Source organism: Eumetopias jubatus, unplaced genomic scaffold, assembly GCF_037043125.1.
Source record: "Eumetopias jubatus isolate StellerSeaLion01/CBP00866 unplaced genomic scaffold, mEumJub1_p1.0 scaffold_7, whole genome shotgun sequence".
NCBI classification, from domain to species: Eukaryota; Metazoa; Chordata; class Mammalia; order Carnivora; family Otariidae; genus Eumetopias; species Eumetopias jubatus.
Genome location: NW_028274813.1, coordinates 142,733,164 through 142,751,984, shown reverse-complemented (window position 1 = coordinate 142,751,984; position 18,821 = coordinate 142,733,164). Strand labels below are relative to the sequence as shown.

Genomic DNA, 18,821 nt, shown 5'->3' with positions numbered 1-18,821 from the left:
TACCAATCATCACCTATCGGGGCCAGACAAAATCTGGTTTCAAGCAGACAAAATTAAATAAAAGCAGTTTTTGAGAGATACAAAAAGAAGACTGAGGAAGTTCTTCTTACCAGGTTTTGAGATGGTGACCCAGGGCAAAGTTTGCCCAAAGAACACTGGTCTGAGAAGAAACCTCAATTTTCAGCCCCTGAGTTGGCTTGATGATGGATTTCTCAGGTCTATATCTATAGACATCTCCCACCTCCACCAAAACACAAACAACTTTAAGACACAAGACAAGCAGGCAGGGCATTAGACAAGCAGGTGTTAGGTGCTAATAAACAATTTTGTGAAAGAACAATACAAATCTAGCCTAATAAATAAAAAAAACCCAAAAGACCTAATTCCTAAGAAAATAAACCCAATACTGAAAAGACTTTACCAAAATAGGGGAGTTTAATTCAGCATGAAATTACCTCCCTGCCAAGGCAGATGGCAACTGGTGAAGGTAGAGACAAAAAATCCCAGATGTGTGTGCCATCACTGAGTAGAGCATGCCAGGCCAAGGCAGGAAGCTCTCAGTGCACCTTAGTGGAGCCTCTATTTCTGTCAATGCCTTTCAGCCAAAGACCACCAGGGGCATACCTGTAGCTGAACAAATTGGTTTTAACACTCTTTTCAGGGAGAGAGGAGATGTACCATAGGGAACCATGGCATCTCCACAAGAAGCTGTACCAAAGAACCTCTCATATGATTTGGGTTCTAGTTGGCTGAACTGAGGAAGAGTCAGAAGAGTTTGTTCTATTTGGGAAGCTCTCAGAAAATGTAGGCAATTCTGTAATTGGGTATCCCAATTCATCCTATCTAGGAGAAGAGGCCACCAGATGAGAGAAGGAAAAATTGTAATTGATCAAGAAATTGCAGTCACTCATGTTAGCCAAGAGAAAGGGGTGTTTGGTACTTTGTGGGTGGTATAGCGACCTTGCTTTTCATCTGTACTTAGACAACACTATGAAAGAACCTTGCTTTATCTCACTTTATTGTGGCCTCAGAGGGACCTTGTCTGAGATTTTTGTTCTATAAGTTTGCTTATGTCCAATCTGAAAATAACATGATCTAGCTGTGAGTACCAGGCCAGCTTCCTGCATATCTGGGGCTGTATATTTTTCCTTTCTCAAAATTAAAGTTTTAGGAAATAGACACAAGCAAACAATTAGAATTAACTAATCATAATGCAGGGTGAGAAGTGAGTTACAAGTATGTGTTCAAGGTAGAGTGGTGGCATGGGGTAAGGAGTCATCCATTTGGGGTATGGTTGGAGGCCACCATGAGCAGAGCTTGGTTGCAAAAAAATGTCCACAATGAGGTGATATTTAAGCTAAGTCTTGAGAGATAAGAAGACATTCCTTAGGTAAGGTGAATAAGGGACACGCACAAAGTGGGGGAAGAAGGCATTTTAGCAGAAGTGAATTGGCGCATACAAAGGAAAGGAGTTTTTAGGATGGCACGTTAGGAGAAACTACAAGGAATCCAAAGCATAGAGAAATAAGGCTGTATGCATAGGCATGAGTCAGATGTTAATGACCTTTCTGAATTGCTAAGGAATTTAACCTTATATGATAAATAACCATTGGAAGGTTTTGAGCATTGGACCTACATAACCGTATTAGATAGGAGACAAACCCGGGTACAGAGAGACCAGCAAGAAAGCATTTTCAATCATTCAAGTGATCCAAGGAAGTTCTGAACCAGGGCCCTGCTGATTGGACAGAAGGGAGGAAGGTGATGGAGACTAGATCTATTTCTTAAAGCCAGAGGTGAATTTTCCATGAAACCTTCAGCTTCAGGAAGCTTCACTTTGCACTGGTCCTTTTCAAGTCCCTGGGGGTGGCCCACAGACTGTCTTATGTAGTTATATGTCTTTGTAAAGTTTACAAAATAAGATATTTTAACTACAATCAGGTAAATGCCTCTTTCCCCTTGGAATTCTGCTCCTTCACAGCTCCCCTCAGGTTGGGTGGATATTTTGGATGGCTGTAAGAATTCAGGATCTGGCTGAAAAAAATAATATAGAGGGTATTAGAATATAAAGAGTAAAAATACTCTTCTAGATTTTAAAATATTTGTGGTATTTTTTATTTTTTAAATGTGTAATTACTTGTGATTTCTTCTTACTGTAAATGAATATTCACTTCCATACAGAATTTTGTATTCATGAGTTTGTATTCTTTTTCTTTAAATGGATCCCAACATTTGTATAAGTGCTAAGCCCCACAGACTTGAACCTCGCCAGGCTAATCACCCAGTGGTGTGACACAAACAGCTAGAGGTGTTATCTTGATAAGAACATTTCCTATGGCTCTGGCACTGGAACGTGACTGCAGTGGAAGAAAAACAGCTTTTCTACTTTCAGATCCAGAAGCTAGCCTGTGGAAAATTCTTCCAATTACCAGACAGGCAAAATTTTAAGTAGAGGATGACATTATCATTGGTCTCCTCTTAGGAATATATTAGATAACATTCAAACACTTCCAGATACTTTTCTGGATAGGAATCATTTGGAATAGAATTTATAAGTCCTATGACTGCAAGGCAAAAATTCACAGCCATCTTACAAGCCGTGAATGTTCATCTGTGTGTGAAGTCATGTTTTACACATTCCAACCCAATGGATCACATCATGGGGTTTTGACAAATCTTTGACACATCATATGAAAGTCACATAAATCACACCAAAGTTGTAATTCATTAAGAGGAAGATACAAATTTCAAAAAGAAGTGGTAAATAAACTCTTGGATTCTTTGATAATCCAGTTAATAAAAAGGAGCAAATCATATGAATTCATTGGGAAAATACCTAAATTTCCTACTGATTTGACACAAAATATTGATTTCAACAAAGACTGCAACAACCACAAAACCTTGTAAGATGCCTGTGCAATGAAACACACATAGCAAACTGGTAAGTGGGTGTCATCCATCCAGGGAACATTGGAAATATCCTGGAGTGTTATGATTTGTATATGAAAGAACCTTAACAGAGGTTGCCATAATTTACCAACAACGTTGAAAATGTATAAGATATTACCAATAATGAGTCGAGAAACTAAAAGAAATTTTCTCAGCTATCAATAACAAAAGAACAAGTTTCAAAAATCATGCTAAAGACTGCTTTATCTTTCTAGTCCCTCCATAGAAAATATTACATTCTCTGTCATATGAGCAAAGGACCAAAGAATATGCAGCTAAAAAAAAAAAAAAAAAGTAAAAAAGAAGTAACATAGGGGGCATTAGAAGTTAATAAAAAAAATTTCTAGATTTTTTAAATATTTGTGCTATTTTTCATTTGTTAAATGTGTGATTTGTTGTGATTTCTTCTTACTCTAAATGAATATTCACTTCCATAAAGAATTTTGTATTCATGATTTTGTATTCCCTTTTTAAAAATAGATCCCAACATTTATGTAAGCTCAAAGCCCCGCTTGAATAGGCTTCTATTTAACCAGTAAAAATTTAAGCCAGCATACACTCAGTTATCACCTCGACAACTTCATTTCTACTGCAGACCAGGCACAGCTTCACTATTGATGTCGTAGTCTTTTTAATGGTTGCTGCAACCTCCTTAATCCCGTGCTAATTCTCCGAAGCAATGACTGGTTTTTTAACATATTTGGAAATGCAAATTATTTTACAGAGGATTCATAAATGCTTTTTATATGTTAAAAGGAATTTTTCTGCCCTTAATAATTTAGGAGTTCTCATTGATTTAAATAATGTTGAAGTTATGAATCACATTTCAACTCTGCTCTTACACACCCAGAATAAATTCGTTAAACAAACACTCTGTGACTGCTCTCTTCCCACCCCTCAGCCCTTCTAAAATAAATATTACCAAGTAGGCTTTCATCTTTTCACGGTGACTTTAAAAGCAAAGTATCTATGTCCTGGAAGCAAGTATAGTTTTTTGTTTTGTTTTATCATTATTGTTGCTGTTGATGTTGGAAAAACTCAGATTTTCATTAAATTGCATGCTTTCTTTAAGTCTTTCCTGTTATTAGGTAAATCTGGACACTCTTAGGGGAAGAATTGTGTTGAAACATGGAATTTCCATTTTAGTAAATCAAAACCAGTGGGGTTATTGGTAATTTCACGTGGCTAGCCATAATATAATGAAAAATTACTTTTAAATAACAGTTTGGTTTGGCTTAGTAATGCCAGTTTTTTGCCTGTTTTGTTTTGTGCGTTTGTTAGAGCAAGAATAAGGGTGGTTACCATCTTCCTTCCCCACTGGACACATTTTTGGAAACACAAGTGGAGGAACGTGGACTTGCCAAAAAATTACTTCCATAATCTTACCCTCATTGAAAAGAAAATAAACCAATCAAAAATTGTTGCATATCTATTGTGTACTAGGCCCCATGCTTGGTAGGGACAGGGAAGAGAAACAGTACAGACATGTTCTTACCCCAAGGTGCTTACATTCTATTAGAGGTTTTTTGAACACATACATACAGAAATATGATAAAAACTGCAAAATCTTAAACAATTGTCAAATAAATGATACAGAGAAGAAGCATTGCCAGATTCCAGCAAAAGAATGAAAGCAGGGACACCTGGGTGGCTCAGTTGGTTAAGTGTCTGCCTTCTATTCGGCTCAGGTCATGATCTCAGGGTTCTGGGGTGGAGTCCAGCATTAGGCTCCCTGCTAAGCAGGGAACCTGCTTCTCCTATTGTCTGCCACTCCCCCTGCTTGTGCTCTCTCTCTCTCTCTGACAAAAAAAAAAAAAAGAATGAAAGCAGAAGAGAAAGAGCATACATCCAAATGCACAGAGAACACATGAAATGTGATCAAATATTGGCTCTGTAGGCTTTAAGCATGTCACTTTAGCTTTCTTCACAGAGGTCTGGGCAGTCTGGTGAAATGCAGGTAACTTCTTCCATCAGAACCAAACACCAGCTGGAAAAGCCATCATCCACCAGTTCCATCAATGGAGAAGCCATGGTCTCTCTGGTTCACTGGGAGCTGAGTGAGGTTGGCTAGACTGAGGCTTCTGCCAGAGCTGGGGGCAACAGTGGCCACTGGCCATTACCACTGAGCAAGTACCACCTTCATTTCAAGCAGGATGTTTAGAACTTGCCTTCACAATGACTCACTGAGCTATATATGGGTGGGAATGGGGGCATGGTGGGGGGACACACATTTTCCAAGATTCAGTAGTTTTTCCAAAAATTAACAGGGGTCAACTTTTGGATTTAGGATTTATGCCAGGTATATCTGATTTCAAAAGGCAAGAGAAATTTGTACACACAAATACATACACACGTATTATTCATATTATTTTATTTTCACCTTCAGGTTACCCAAGTTAATAAAAAATTTATTATCAGTAATATTACACTTGCCAAATTACAACTCGTAGAAAGACATTAGAATTTAATACTTTTTACTCACAATATATATTGTCCTTGGAATTTTCCATTTCCTTTATAGAGAAACTGCTCTCTAGTTTTTATTTATTTCAGCACATTCCAATATTATCCTTATCATGGAGTCAACACAAGATGATCTGCTAAAAGGATTTCACTAAATCTATTAGTTGGATGATTTAAATTCCTGGTTATTTGAGGTTCTGACCTTGAAAATCCCCAAGGTTATCTTTCAGATCTTAAATCTAGACTCCAAATTACTAAAATACATCAAATATGCCATAAAAGAAATGTGAGATATTAATTCCAAATTTTTTTAATTGAGTTAAAACTACCAAATGGAAGGATTCTGATGCACCGCTCTCTAAAACAAATCAAAACATTCGAGCCTTTTTACTGTACTTCAGTTTTCACCAAAAACAGAAACAAAACCATAACCATTGCCTGAGGCACTTAATCACCTACTAGAAAATTCTTTTCTGTGTGTCTTGTCCTTATCATTTTAGGAACCTAAGCATAACTTGTACTACTAACAAATCCCAAATTACAGTGACTTAATGCAACAAAACTTAATTTCTAAATGTAACAACGTGATGTATGTGTTGGTGGCTGGCAAGTGGCTTGCATTTCCAGGGTTTCTCTCATTGCATCTTGAGGCTCTGGTTCCCCCTGCCTCAGCTGGAAGGGGCTGGGAAAGAGACTGTGCCTAGCATGGCAGGGGAAAGCCAACCAGCCCTCACTACTCATGTTTCAGCGTGGTAGTGAATGACCTTGAAGTCTGTGCTGTGCTCCCTGTTCTCCTGTGTGGGATCTGCAGGGAGTATGAGGCCCCAACACTTTCTACTGGGAGCACTGCCTCCCATACAATCCTCCCTAATACCCTGCATCATAAGGTGCCTGGCTATGGGCAACACAGAATTAAAAATGCTGGATTAAATATACATCTTCCACATTTCAATAATTGCCAAGTTGTTCCTCTCCATCCCCACAGCCCATTTCCATCCTCTGAGTTTGTGTCCTCACTTCTTCCTTAACACTGGATATCTTAGCATTGGTTTACATTGTGTTGCCATGGTTACACAGGAGCCTGTGCTTTTTCCTGGAATCTATTGACTAATCAGAACTCCTTGCCTCTCCATCCACTATTCATTCATGTCCTTGACCCCTATCCCTGTGGGTTTCCCCAGATGTTAAGATTCAGTTGTACAGTAATAATAGTCACCTTTTCCTATCAAACGTATTTCAAACATTTTCTTCCAACCTGTAGCTAGAATGTTGACATATTGATATTATTTATGGTCCTTTTCATGCCAAATAAAGCTTTCAATTCTTTTAAGATTTTATTTGAGAGAGAGAGAGAGCAAGCGAGTGAGCACACAAGTTGAGGGAGGGGCAGAGGGAGAGGGAGAAGCAGGCTCCCCACTGACCAGGGAGCCAGACCCAGGGCTGCAACCCAGCACCCAGGGATCATGACCTGAGCGGAAAGCAGACGCTTAACTGCGCCACCGAGGTGCCCCAAAATGTTTTCAATTCTTAAGAATTTTTTTATTTTTCAGCAGACATTTGAAATTCTTAGAGATTAAGAATATTTTAATCCCTTCACCCTTCTTTGATTTTTGCTCAGGGACATCCTGGCCCTCCACTGTGGTAATGTTATTGTGCCCTAAAGTGTGTCTATTACTTTCACAGCAGTGTGTCTTGGTGTTCAGAGCCTGAGAAGCAGTTCAAGAACAATACTAGTTTTATAAAAATTAAATAGAAATGCTTGGTCATAAACACATTTAGGAAATCCTGACACTGTGCCTCCTTGATCAAGTTTTACCAGTTTCTAAGAACTTCCTATTTTCCACATACTTACCAACACTTGACATTTTCACACTTTTGCTTTTTGTCCAAATGCTACCTGGGAGCCACTGAGGTTGAGATTTTTTTCAAATGGTTTTTGTCCGTGGGGTTCCTCTCCAACTAATGGCCTATTCACACAAGTTCTCATTTTTATATTGCAGTGTTTGACTTACTATAAATCCTGTGTAGTATGTCTATATGATACCTATCTTTTCTGTGTTTATCTCCCAGTCTGTGGTTTGTTTTTTTTTTGCCCCCCCCCCCCCCCCCCCCCGCCAAGTATGAGTTGCTTACATAGTGCAATGTGTGGATTTTTCCTTTGCGGTCCTGGGTGTTTTGCTGATTTTAATAATGTAAGGCCGTTCCTAGACAAGATTGTAAAGTAGTCTCCGAAGGCTTTTTTGCCCAAAACGTTCCCCACGGGTTATTCGGCGTATGCAGGCTTCTAAATGCAAAATTCCTATGACCTAAACCCTCATGATTGGAAAAATCTGGTCTAATAAAAGGTTACCCGCAGAGTCAACCCAGGGAACTGGGACCTGGGAAGCCAATCTCATAACGTGTTCCTTAAGCCATTCAAACCATTCTTTTCCAAATTTCACCTCTGCAGCTTTTTAAAAGAGATTTCTGGAGATTGCACCCTCCCTGGGCGGGGTAGAGGAGGGCATAGAGAAAGAGAAGGGAACTCACTGCAATTGCTGAAGGCCGAAAAGTCACGCAGGCGCAGAAAGCTGGTGCTGCAGGAGGCGGGGCCGGACACTGAAAGCGGAAGTAGACGAATGTTTCAATTTGCTTACACTCCACCTAACGTTCGTTGTTTCCCACATGGTCTAGCGGTTAGGATTCCTGGTTTTCACCCAGGCGGCCCGGGTTCGACTCCCGGTGTGGGAAAGCGGAAGTTTTTAGACCCCTCGTTAAAAAAAATTACCACTATACATTTGGATCCTTCTTAGAAAGAATGCACTAGATATAGTTGTTGAAAGCCGTAGTTCCATAGAGGGAATGTTGACGCATGAGGACCCATCATGCGGTTCTCCACCTTGGAAAGCTTGCTTTGGTAATCAGTATTGTCACTTCTGCCCATCATAAAATTCATTTAAAATGTTCCAATAAATCATCATAATATTTAATGGTCAAATTATTAGACAAAGGAATTCATTTTTGTTCCACCTTTATTCAGATAATTTATATATAGTAGTGTGTAAGTTTAGAGGTGCACAACATGATTTCATATATATACATGTATATACACATATATATATTTACCCAGTAAGGTGAGTTAATACCTCCATCATCTCACATAATTACCATTTCTTTTAGACTTCTTAGAATTTCTTAGATTCTGACCAATTTACTGCTTTTATGTCCCCACTAAGTGTTTCTGGCCCAAGACTAAAGAGATGGTGAACAAAAGGAAGAGAGGAAAGGGGCCTGAGAAAGCTGAACCCAAGAACAGCTAATATTTGAGGACTCAGCGGCAAGGATGGGGTGCTTCCCCAAGCTGAAGCAAGAATCACTATGCCTGGGAAATAAAAAGAAATGAAAGGACTCCAAATAGAAATATAGCTTTAACGGAGGCTTAACAGGGATAGAGAGTGAAGGAAAAAATCAAATCCATTCCCTTAGCTAACTTTCACAGAACACGTTGTGGGAAAACTGAAGCATGGAATCAGCTCCTGGATAGAATCACACATTGTTGTTAGGTTGAGGTCAGCACTCAACAAATTCAAAATTTCAGAAGCAAGAAGGGCCTTGAAACTTTCTCAGTTTCTAAACCATTTCCAGGATAAGAATAAAATATTTTTCTAGGAATAGGCCTACATGCTTTTAATTATAATGAAAGTCTAGATGAGTAGTGGTTAAAGCACACAATGCCATCTCCTTTGAAAGTTCTATTGTTTGAACCAGTCCTATGCCATTCACTGGGATTGATCAAATCATATGGGCAAACTCATGCTACACCAGTTGCAGATACCCTGGGCTTGATTTGGACAATAAAACCACTAGAGAAAATATCCAGGGTTTCTGAACCATCCATAAAGAAACAACTTGAGTTGCAGACAGAGATAAGATTTTCATGGGGATATTGTGCATATTCTATTCAGGCAGAGGCAGTGACTTCCATAACTTGATTGAATTTCCTATTCTCAGTTTGTATTGGAGACAACATAAAATTTGACCATAAAAATCATTTGAGGGGCACTTGGGTGGCTCAGTCAGTTAAGCAGCTGATTCTTGATTTCAGCTCAGGTCATGATCTCAGGGTCCTGAGATCGAGCCCTGTGGGGCTCTGTGCTGGGCATGGAGCCTGCTTGAGAATCTCTCTCTCTCTCTCCTTCTGCCCCTGCCCCACCCCTCTCTTCCTCTCTTAAAAAAAGAAGATATTTTTTTGCTTTAAATTTTTTATTGTTATGTTAATCACTATACATTACATCATTAGTTTTGGATGTAGTGTTCCATGATTCATTGTTTGTGCATAACACCCAGTGCTCCACGCAGAAAGTGCCCTCTTTAATACCCATCACCAGGCTAACCCATCCCCCCACCACCTTCCCCTCTAGAACCCTCAGTTTGTTTCTCAGAGTCCTTAGTCTCTCATGGTTCGTCTCCCCCTCCAGATTTCCCCCCTTCATTCTTCCCCTCCTGCTATCTTCTTTTCTTTTTCTTAATTTTTTAAATGATTATTTGAGTGTTTTGCAAATTATTGCCTCAGACATTGTTTATTATGTGACATATGACCAATTCTTTTAAGATTTGATTCTGAAAAGTGTCCTCTGTAAATACCTCTCAGACTGACTGCCTTCTCTCCATTCATATTCCCACTGTGCATCTCCTCAGAACCACTGGCTTTGGCCAGAACTATTTTAACAGCCTCACCCAGGGCTGGCTACAGTGATAGATATAGATGGGACTTTACATCTCACCTTTGGAAAAAGTGGAGAAAATATTTCACTCATTTAAGATAATCCCATCATGCTACCCTGAACATTATGTCCTTGTACAGAAGTGAAAAACCGGTGGAAGGCTGAGGAGAATGGATGTCAAATAGCCAAAAGGGTGGGCTGTTCTGGTCATTTTCTTGTTTGCTCTTGCTTTCCTTCACATCCTTCATATTCTCCTTTCTGAAAGGACAGCATCTCTACAAATTTCATTTCCCAGACTCCCTTCCCAGTCTATTTGTGGTTAGCTTTTGCCCAAGGGAGGTACTGGTTGAAAAATTGGAATGTGTCAAGAAAGCAGAGCCTTTTGTTTTTTTTTATGCTTCTGATGATGTCTTTGTTCACCAGAAGTGTCACAGTGGAGAGCAATGGACTCCACTACCCCTGGAAGTTTCCACAGAGTATAGTGGGAAGTTTCCAAAGTCACAATGCACTTCTAACGGCAATGGCACTGCCCAGCAGTGACATGCAGAGTGGTGTTTCTTGCTTTCAGGAGCTCTTCACCACCTCTTCTTTTTTTTTATTCTTTCATCCTTAAGTGAGTTGTGATATCTGCAATTACTAATTTCTGAATAATCTAATGTTTTCTCCCCCACAGCTCCTCCAGCCCTTCCAAAAAGTCTAACCAGTTCCCTCTATTAAATTTCCTGCTTGAAATATTTTCTTGACTGCAAACCAATGAATACAAGTGTTGTTGCTGTGTAATTGCCATTTACCTTTATCCTCTCAGCCTTACTAACTTTTCTGGGGGCGTTGAGTGTATAACTTATTCCATGTGTCAGGAAAAGTTCTCAGAGAAATAATATTCAGCTAAAACCTAAATGATGAGTTAACAAGATGAGGGGATGTGTAAAAGTGCCTGAGTCAAGTTCTTCTCAAGATCAGTCTGCTTTTTGCCCAGGTCAAATAAATGAGTCAATAACTAAATACATGCTGGGAAAGCTACATTTTTCAGGTCTCTGTTGGTGGCACTAATCTCTCTAATTATTCCAGGATGCAGAATTGCTTTTGGTTTACTCTTTTTGTAAGAAAGGGAACGTCCAGGGGCTACCATTTGTCTTTTCTGGCCATAGTAGTCCTCATTCCAAGATTTGGGGAGCAATATGTTAATGCAGATTGCCAAGTAATACATTTGAACTGGACATAACAGAATCAGGTGCATTCACAGACCCACTGGAACAACTCTGAGATAGACTGAAGCCAAAATTCATTTATCTCCTAAGCTCCAATGAACCACACAAAATTATTAGAGGACCAGGAAGAACAAATAGCAATAGCAACATTAATACCAGAAATTCTTACCTGTCTAACTGCAGGAAGGGATTAGTGTTAAATTAGCCAGTGTAAGTCAACATAGGTCTTTTGGAGGAAGAGTCGAGGGGCATTCTTTCTCAAGTGGAACCAGTGTACCTTTCCTTCAGTGGGACTCCAAACTATGAAATAACTTAGCTCTTGGTACCCAACCATAAGCAATACATCTCCATTGTAATGACAAGCCAGGTTTCTGGTCACCAAACCTACAGGTTTTAATTGCATATATCAAATAATACTTTAGTAAACTGCCCATCTACTTCATCGCTAGGACATCGCTGACAAAGATTGCTGTTGCCCAAACACCGCTTCAGTAACCAAGCCCACTTTTTTCCTGGCAGCTTTGTTTCTTGTATTTTGCTACTCTGGAATTCCATGATTCCCATTGAATCAGGAGTTTTTGTAGTTTTTGTGTAGTGACCCTGGCTCATGGAAAACTGACACCAAGGGGTTTTCACGCTGCTGGTGCTCGCTTTACTAACGCACTTCTCAGTACCTTAAAGAAGGAACTATTTTCTGGGCCTTTCTTGGGGGTATAGTAGATATACAGGTGTTTGGGTCTCATTTGATAAATTCCACTCCCAACATGACTATTTGCCTAAACCTTTAAAAATATTAGTTCAGGGCTCCTGGGTGGCTCAGTTGGTTAAGCGACTGCCTTCGGCTCAGGTCATGATCCCGGAGTCCTGGGATCGAGTCCCACATCAGGCTCGCGGCTCAGTGGGGAGCCTGCTTCTCCCTCTGACCCTCTCTCCTCTCATGCTGTTTCTCTCTCTCTCTCTCTCTCTCTCTCTCAAATAAATAAATAAAATCTTTAAAAAAAATAAAAATATTAGTTCATCCTGTATCATGGTTGTATGACTTTACAACCTCAGTGGAGGTAGGCCATAGTTGGTCCAGGTTTCAGTAAATTAACCAAGCAAACTTGGACTTAGAGCCACTCCCAGATATTCAGACTAACCCACGGAATCTATATCCACAAGTCTAGCCCAATCTAATGTTATCTTCTGCTTCCTTGGTGTAACAATCTTAGGATCCATTTCCACATCTATTCCTCAACTTTCTTCTAGTATAAATTGGCATAATCTTATAATTATTTCAATGTCTAAACTATCTTATGCTGGGTCAGACTATATACCAGACCTCCTGGCAGGCCTGGGACTGAGTTCCAGTTTTATTTCTGGAAACTTCGGAGGGTGATGAGGGTAGACCTGGTATAGAATGGGTATCCCCTTTCAAGATAACTGCCATGGTTAAAATCCATATTGAGTCTCTTGGTGTGCAAAGTGTGGTCCGTGAACCAACAGCATCAGCATCATCTAGGCACTTTCTAGAAATATAGAAACTCAAGCAACACCCTAGACCTACTGAGTCAAAATGTGCATTTTTAACAAGATACTCAGGTGATTCTTATGCACATTTACATCTGAAAACTGATTGAGTCCTCAAGGAAGGAAGGCTAGCTTCTTTAGACAGAGAGAGGGAAACTGCTTCCATGGCAAGAAAAAGCTCAAGGAAACTTGAGGCTTCATAATTCTCAATTCATCCGAGCCAACTCAAATCTTCCTATTCCTTGTTTTGGGATTCCATTTTTTTCTTAACCAATACAGTGACTTTCGCTTCAGTAATATGAAGCTATGAGTCAAACTTATATTGAAATTCCACAATTGGCAGAATCAAATTGTGGGCTTATTTTCAGGCCTATGGGCCAGGTGAACTGGAAATGTATGTAAGATTGTAGCCCTCTGCAATACAGAGAAGCATATGCTGATGCAGAGAGAGGAATGATGGCAGCCATCTTTGAGACAGCTGTGACATTTATGAAGATTTTCAAATATTTTCCAAGCCTAACTCACAGGTTCTCAGTATTGTCTCCCACTGCCCTCTCTAGGCCCAGATTTCCATTTCCCACTTTGTCTCTGAGTGCCTTGTGCAGATACAAACAATGGCTTTATTTGCAACCTCAGTAAAGGATGCTTCATTTTTGTCGATAAAGCAAAATGCTTTTTTTTATTAAAAAAAGAACAAAACAAGAAAAGCAATTGACCTTTTATTGAAGCCTGCTTTATTAAAGGGCATGAGTTCTTAATGCTTCCTGAGGGAGGACCAAAGCATCTTGTGGCATATAACCTAAAGTGTGATAGTATTGGCTGTACACTTTTTCCTAATATTTGTAGAAACTGCAAAAACCCATTTCTCACCAGCTGGTTCACTCTCAGTTTGCCTATCACACTTTCCCTTATAGTGTTATGCTTGTTTTATTTTGGTTTGTTAATAAAAATAAATCATTCATGTCAATGTATTAATAAATCTTATTAATTATTTTAAAAGGGTATTAAAAACAAAACAAGAGACCTCAAATGTAGTTGGTTAGACTAAGCCCCACATCACTAAACCAATACTTAACTTAATTACAAATTTGGATCTCTCAGAAATGGAATCTTAAAACTAGACAATCAGGAATCACCTGATAGACCTCTGCCATAGGAAAGGAAAGTACCCTTGCAGTAACTAGTCTGCTTTTTTGCCTTGTACAATTTCTTTATTCCCACTCACTTCTGCCTATAAAAGTCTTCCGTTTTGTACAGTTCTTCAGAGCTCCTTCCTATCTGCTAGATTGGAAGCTGTCCCATTCACAAGTCATTGAATAAAGCCAATAAGATCCTTAAAATTTACCTAGTTAAATTTTGTTTTTTTGACAAGAAGTTAATATTATATCTACCTTAGGATATAAATAAGTATACAAAAAATATACTAATAAAGAGAGGATGAAGGATGCCTGGGTGGTTCAGTCAGTTAAGCATCCAACTCTTGATTTTGGCTCAGGTCATGATCTCAAGGTTGTGAGATCAAGCTTCAAGTTGGACTCTGCTGCTGAGCACAGAACCTGCCTAAGATTCTCTCTCTCTCTCTCTCTCTGCCCCTTCTTCCCTCCTTATCTCTTCTACCCCCAGCTTGAGCCTTCTCTCTTTCTCTAAAAAAAGAGAGAGAGGATGCAAAAACATAAATGTTTACTGAGGGTTAAATTGTGTCCAAACTTCATGATTTGGACTTTGACTACAAAGGAGCAAAGCCCTAAGAGCACACATTCTGTTTTAGACAGGATCAGGCAGGTGGTGAGAATCCTGGTGAACATGCTCTGAGCTTTTTAGTATGTCCCAGAGACAGTTATCAAACTGGTGGAGCTGAACATCTACATCAATACCTATTGTGGTATAAGACCAAAAGTTCATCCAAGAAGCATGCAATGACTATTCTAAGTGACCAGCATAACCAGCTTTGGTGGACAGCCCAAAAAAGATGGCCTCATTCTTACTTTCTAGGATGCTTTTGTAAGGAATAGTTGTTAGAGGGGAAAAAAAGTAAAATTACTGATAATGTGTCCCTTGATTCTTCATTCACCCACACAGGAAAAGCTGAGGGTGTTTTTGTTTCTTCTTTTCATTCATAATTTACATCTAATCAATCACGATGTTTTCTTAGGCTGATCTAAAGAGCACCCCAGATATCCCCTCCTCTCCCTCCTCGATACCATAACTTTAGTTCTGAGCCCAAAACATCCCACATAAAAGATCATCAGCCTCCCATTGGCTTTCTTAAATAATCAGCAGGGAGACTTTTGAACTGGAATGGTGTGAAGACTTCTTAAAGTGGCATATCATGGTCAGAAACTATGACTCTTTATAAACTCAGCTGCACTTTTATCTCCTATAACCAAAGAGACCAAGCATCATACAAGCATGATTAGAAGGTCCCCAGCATCCAACTCTTGGTTTTAGCTCCGGTCATGATCTCAGGGTTATGAGATAGAGAGCTGACATGCTTCTAGCTCTGTGCTCAGTGGGGAGTCTGCTTGAGATTCTCTCTCTCCCTCTCCCTTTGCCCCTCCTCCCCCCATCCTGTGCACGTGCATGCTCTCTCTCTCTCTCTCTCTCTAAAATAAATAAATCTTTTAAAAAAAAAGGTCCCTGGTTGGACCACTGGAGATGGAGTTGGCTCACCTCCTGCAGGTAGTGGGATACCAATCACAGGACAATTGGACCTCTGCTGCCCCATCTTTGCCCCCTCAACCCATCCCATTCCCCTCAGCTACTGCTTCCACACAAGTTAAAGATACAGGACTGGACAATAGGGAAGGCATCTCTCAGTGGTAGCAATTCCCCCAGGGGAGGATGCCTGTTGAGAGGGAGGTTTTGTCCCCTGCAGGAGGCATGATCAAAGTGACTGGTGGTATTTTTAGGTACACTTTCCTGCATATTCCAAGACACCCCCCTGCCACTGCCCTAGTGCCATCACCAACAGTAGTATCTTGCCTGCCTATGATGAGTTGGGAGGAAAAAGAATTGACAATGTTCAGTATTATGGGGGTAGCTTTTTGAATTAGACATAGAACTGCTTCCTACCACCTCCCTCTTCATTTCTCTCTTTCATTTCTAGACTGCAGATCCAGAGAACAAGCCAAATTAGCTGAGCTCTTGACAGATTACTGCAGTGAACTGGGAAGTCAATTAAGCACAATGCCATTCTGGAACTGCAAAAATCCTGAAGAGTCTGCAGGCCATTATAGAGAAATGTTAGTGAATCATTTGCAAGAATCTGAGGGTCTCACGGAGCACATTGCCAATGGGCCTTGGGAAATGTTAGCAGATTCTATGGGGAATTCTTGTAGGCTGCTAGTGAATTGTTCATACAAGATTTTCAGTTTCAAGAGGGACCACTGATCCTCCTTTTTAGCTCCTGACTCCCTGGCTGATCTTCACCAGTGGGTCAGATCAGAAATGCAAAAGAGGGGTTCAAAGAAAGCTGGGGAAACAGTTCTCAAGCCACCGCTATGGCACTCAGTCAATGGCACCAAAAGATGGTGGTGGGTGGTGGATGTTGGGGGTTCTTATGAACCTGATGACTCTAAGCAGGTCCCTGGTGCTGGTAAACACCCTTGGTACATCAAGCTGTTGGAATTTAGAAGAGAGAGAGAGAGCATAATGCCCTCTGGGGTTGCTCAGTGGCCCTAAAAAACCTTAGAGACATAAACCCCCTCTAGAGGTAATCTTGCTAAAGCTAGTAAGGAAGAGTGACACAGTGTGGGACAAGCCCCCTCTGCATCTCCTTCAGAGGGCCAAGAAAGCAGTCCTGCCAGGATAACTGGATGCAAGCTACAGCTGCATCCTTCTGGGCACTAAGCCCTCCCCTGTAAGGAAGCTGGCTCAGCTCAAACCTGTCCCTGCAGCTAGGAAACAGCTGTCTACATGGCCCATTGCACTGCTCAGCTCTCCTTCCTTCTCCCTCCCCAGATAACTTGTGGTCAAATCCTGAGGGGTTGCCCCTGTGACTGACACAGGTGCTGTGCCCTTATGTGCATGCCCTGCCTGTCAGGACACCACCCCAGCCCTGGAAGGTGTTTAGGCCTTCAGATCAGCTTTAACTTACTGATCGGTGCTGTGCAGTGCCTGAACTGATGTCTTAGACCAGGTAAAAGAGATTCCTACAAAAACTTAAGGAAGAAGCCTTTCTAAAGGCTGACTCTCTAAAGTAGATCCTAAAAGGCCATGAGGAATCTTTCTCTGACTTAGTGACTGTTGGGACTCATGGTTACATCCAATCCTCCAGGCAGGCCTGGCCAACTGGCATGGAATAAACTTGATCTTGGCCTTGCCTCAGACTAATCAACCAATTCTTGTCACAGCCCCTCAAAGTCTAACCTATTTGGATTCATAATGGGCAGCCTGTGTTTCTTCGTTGGGTCCTGAAAAATTCAAGGCCAAAAACATATAATGCCTGACCACAAGCAATTACAAGGCTCTGTCAGGCAGGCCTCAAGGGAGAATGCCTTGTCCACACTGGGCTTGGTGATAACCAGGCATGGCAGTCTCTCATGGGAGTTGCAGTCAAGGACTCATGCCCTCCCTGCCCTATCCCTGGACAACCATACACTCATGTACATCTGCATTCCTAGCCAGGCATCCTCATTCACAACCCTCTTTCAGGGCCACCATGCTTGGTTTCTTTGGCTGTAGGAGATAAAAGTGCATGCTGAGTTTGTAAAGAGTCATTGTTTCTGGTCATGATATACCCATTTCATGCATCTTCATAGATGAAATAATAGAAAAATCATAGAAGATGTCTTGGCAGCTACCGCTTGACACCATACCAATCCAAAAGTCTCCCTACTGAAAGTTTAAGAAAGCCAATGGGAGGCTGATGATCTTTTAGGTTGGGAGTTTGGGGCTCTATAAGGCCATGGTAGTGAGAAGGGGAGGAAGGAATCTCTGGGAGCTCATTAGAAGATCAGCTCGAGGGAACATCATGATTGATTAAATGCAGACTGTGAGTGAAGAAGTATCCTTATTATTCCTATATAGGAAATTATAAGGTTTAGGAATTTTGTGTCAGGACATGGCACAGTGCCTTTTCTAGACCCCTTTGTGAGAGAGGGGGCAGAGGGGAGACTTGAAACACTAGTCTCCAATTAAGATAAATTTTCCTGGTCCTTCTTTCCTTCCTACCCCCAAACTCTCTCCTGGGTCCAAAAAACAGCAGCAGCTGTTTTTTCAGGGTTCTCCCAGCAGTGAGATGATCACCACCTGCCATATCATGTCTGTGCTGACCCACCTGACCCTTAGCCAGAATGCTGATCCATGAAGGAAAATGGAAGATGAGGAAGCCAACACTTTCTCTGGCTTAGCCTCATGCTTACACAGTCATGGTAGGTGATTAAAGTCTTGAGCATTACCTTCCTTACGACTTGTCTTAACTATCTATTCGGACATCTGGCAGTTCAACTTTCTCCAGTTCAGCTGAGCCCCTAAAAAGGCAAAGGTACCAGTGTAGGCCAGCAGCCTGCACCCAAAAATCCCTGCCACCCCTAGAAACTGAGCCAGGAGCTCCACATGCCAGGCTGTCATCCCGCTGGAGAACAAGAAGGGCAAAAGCACCCTGTGCCTATTGGTTGGTAAGTCTTTCATTATTGAGAATAAGTGAAGACAAAGTCATCAACATGTGGCCTATAACGAAACACTCTGAAACAGGAATAATAATATTATGAAGTCTTCAAAAGCAACAGACCCCTGAAAAATAACTTTAGAAATGACAAACTCACCTAGACAACCACTTGCTGCCTTAAACTATTTGTAAAACTATATGATTTATACAAAACAACAGTAATCCAGGAAGAGAGAAGAGGCTGAATAAAAGCATATGAAAAAAGACGGTATTGAAAAGGAAATAGTGTCAAATACAGAATGAAAAGCTTAGAATGAGGGGAAAAAAACCCAAAATCAATGTTGCAGAAAACTGAATCTATCATAAAGAAGGCAAATGAAG

At 40.7% G+C, this 18,821-nt stretch overlaps 1 non-coding gene across 1 annotated transcript; it reads left to right on the top strand.

Moving 5' to 3' along the window:
* The first annotated feature begins 8,070 nt into the window (after positions 1-8,070).
* TRNAE-UUC (transfer RNA glutamic acid (anticodon UUC)) lies at positions 8,071-8,142 on the top strand. Its single transcript has one exon. It is a non-coding gene; the product is annotated as a tRNA-Glu (tRNA).
* Positions 8,143-18,821: the final 10,679 nt, after the last annotated feature.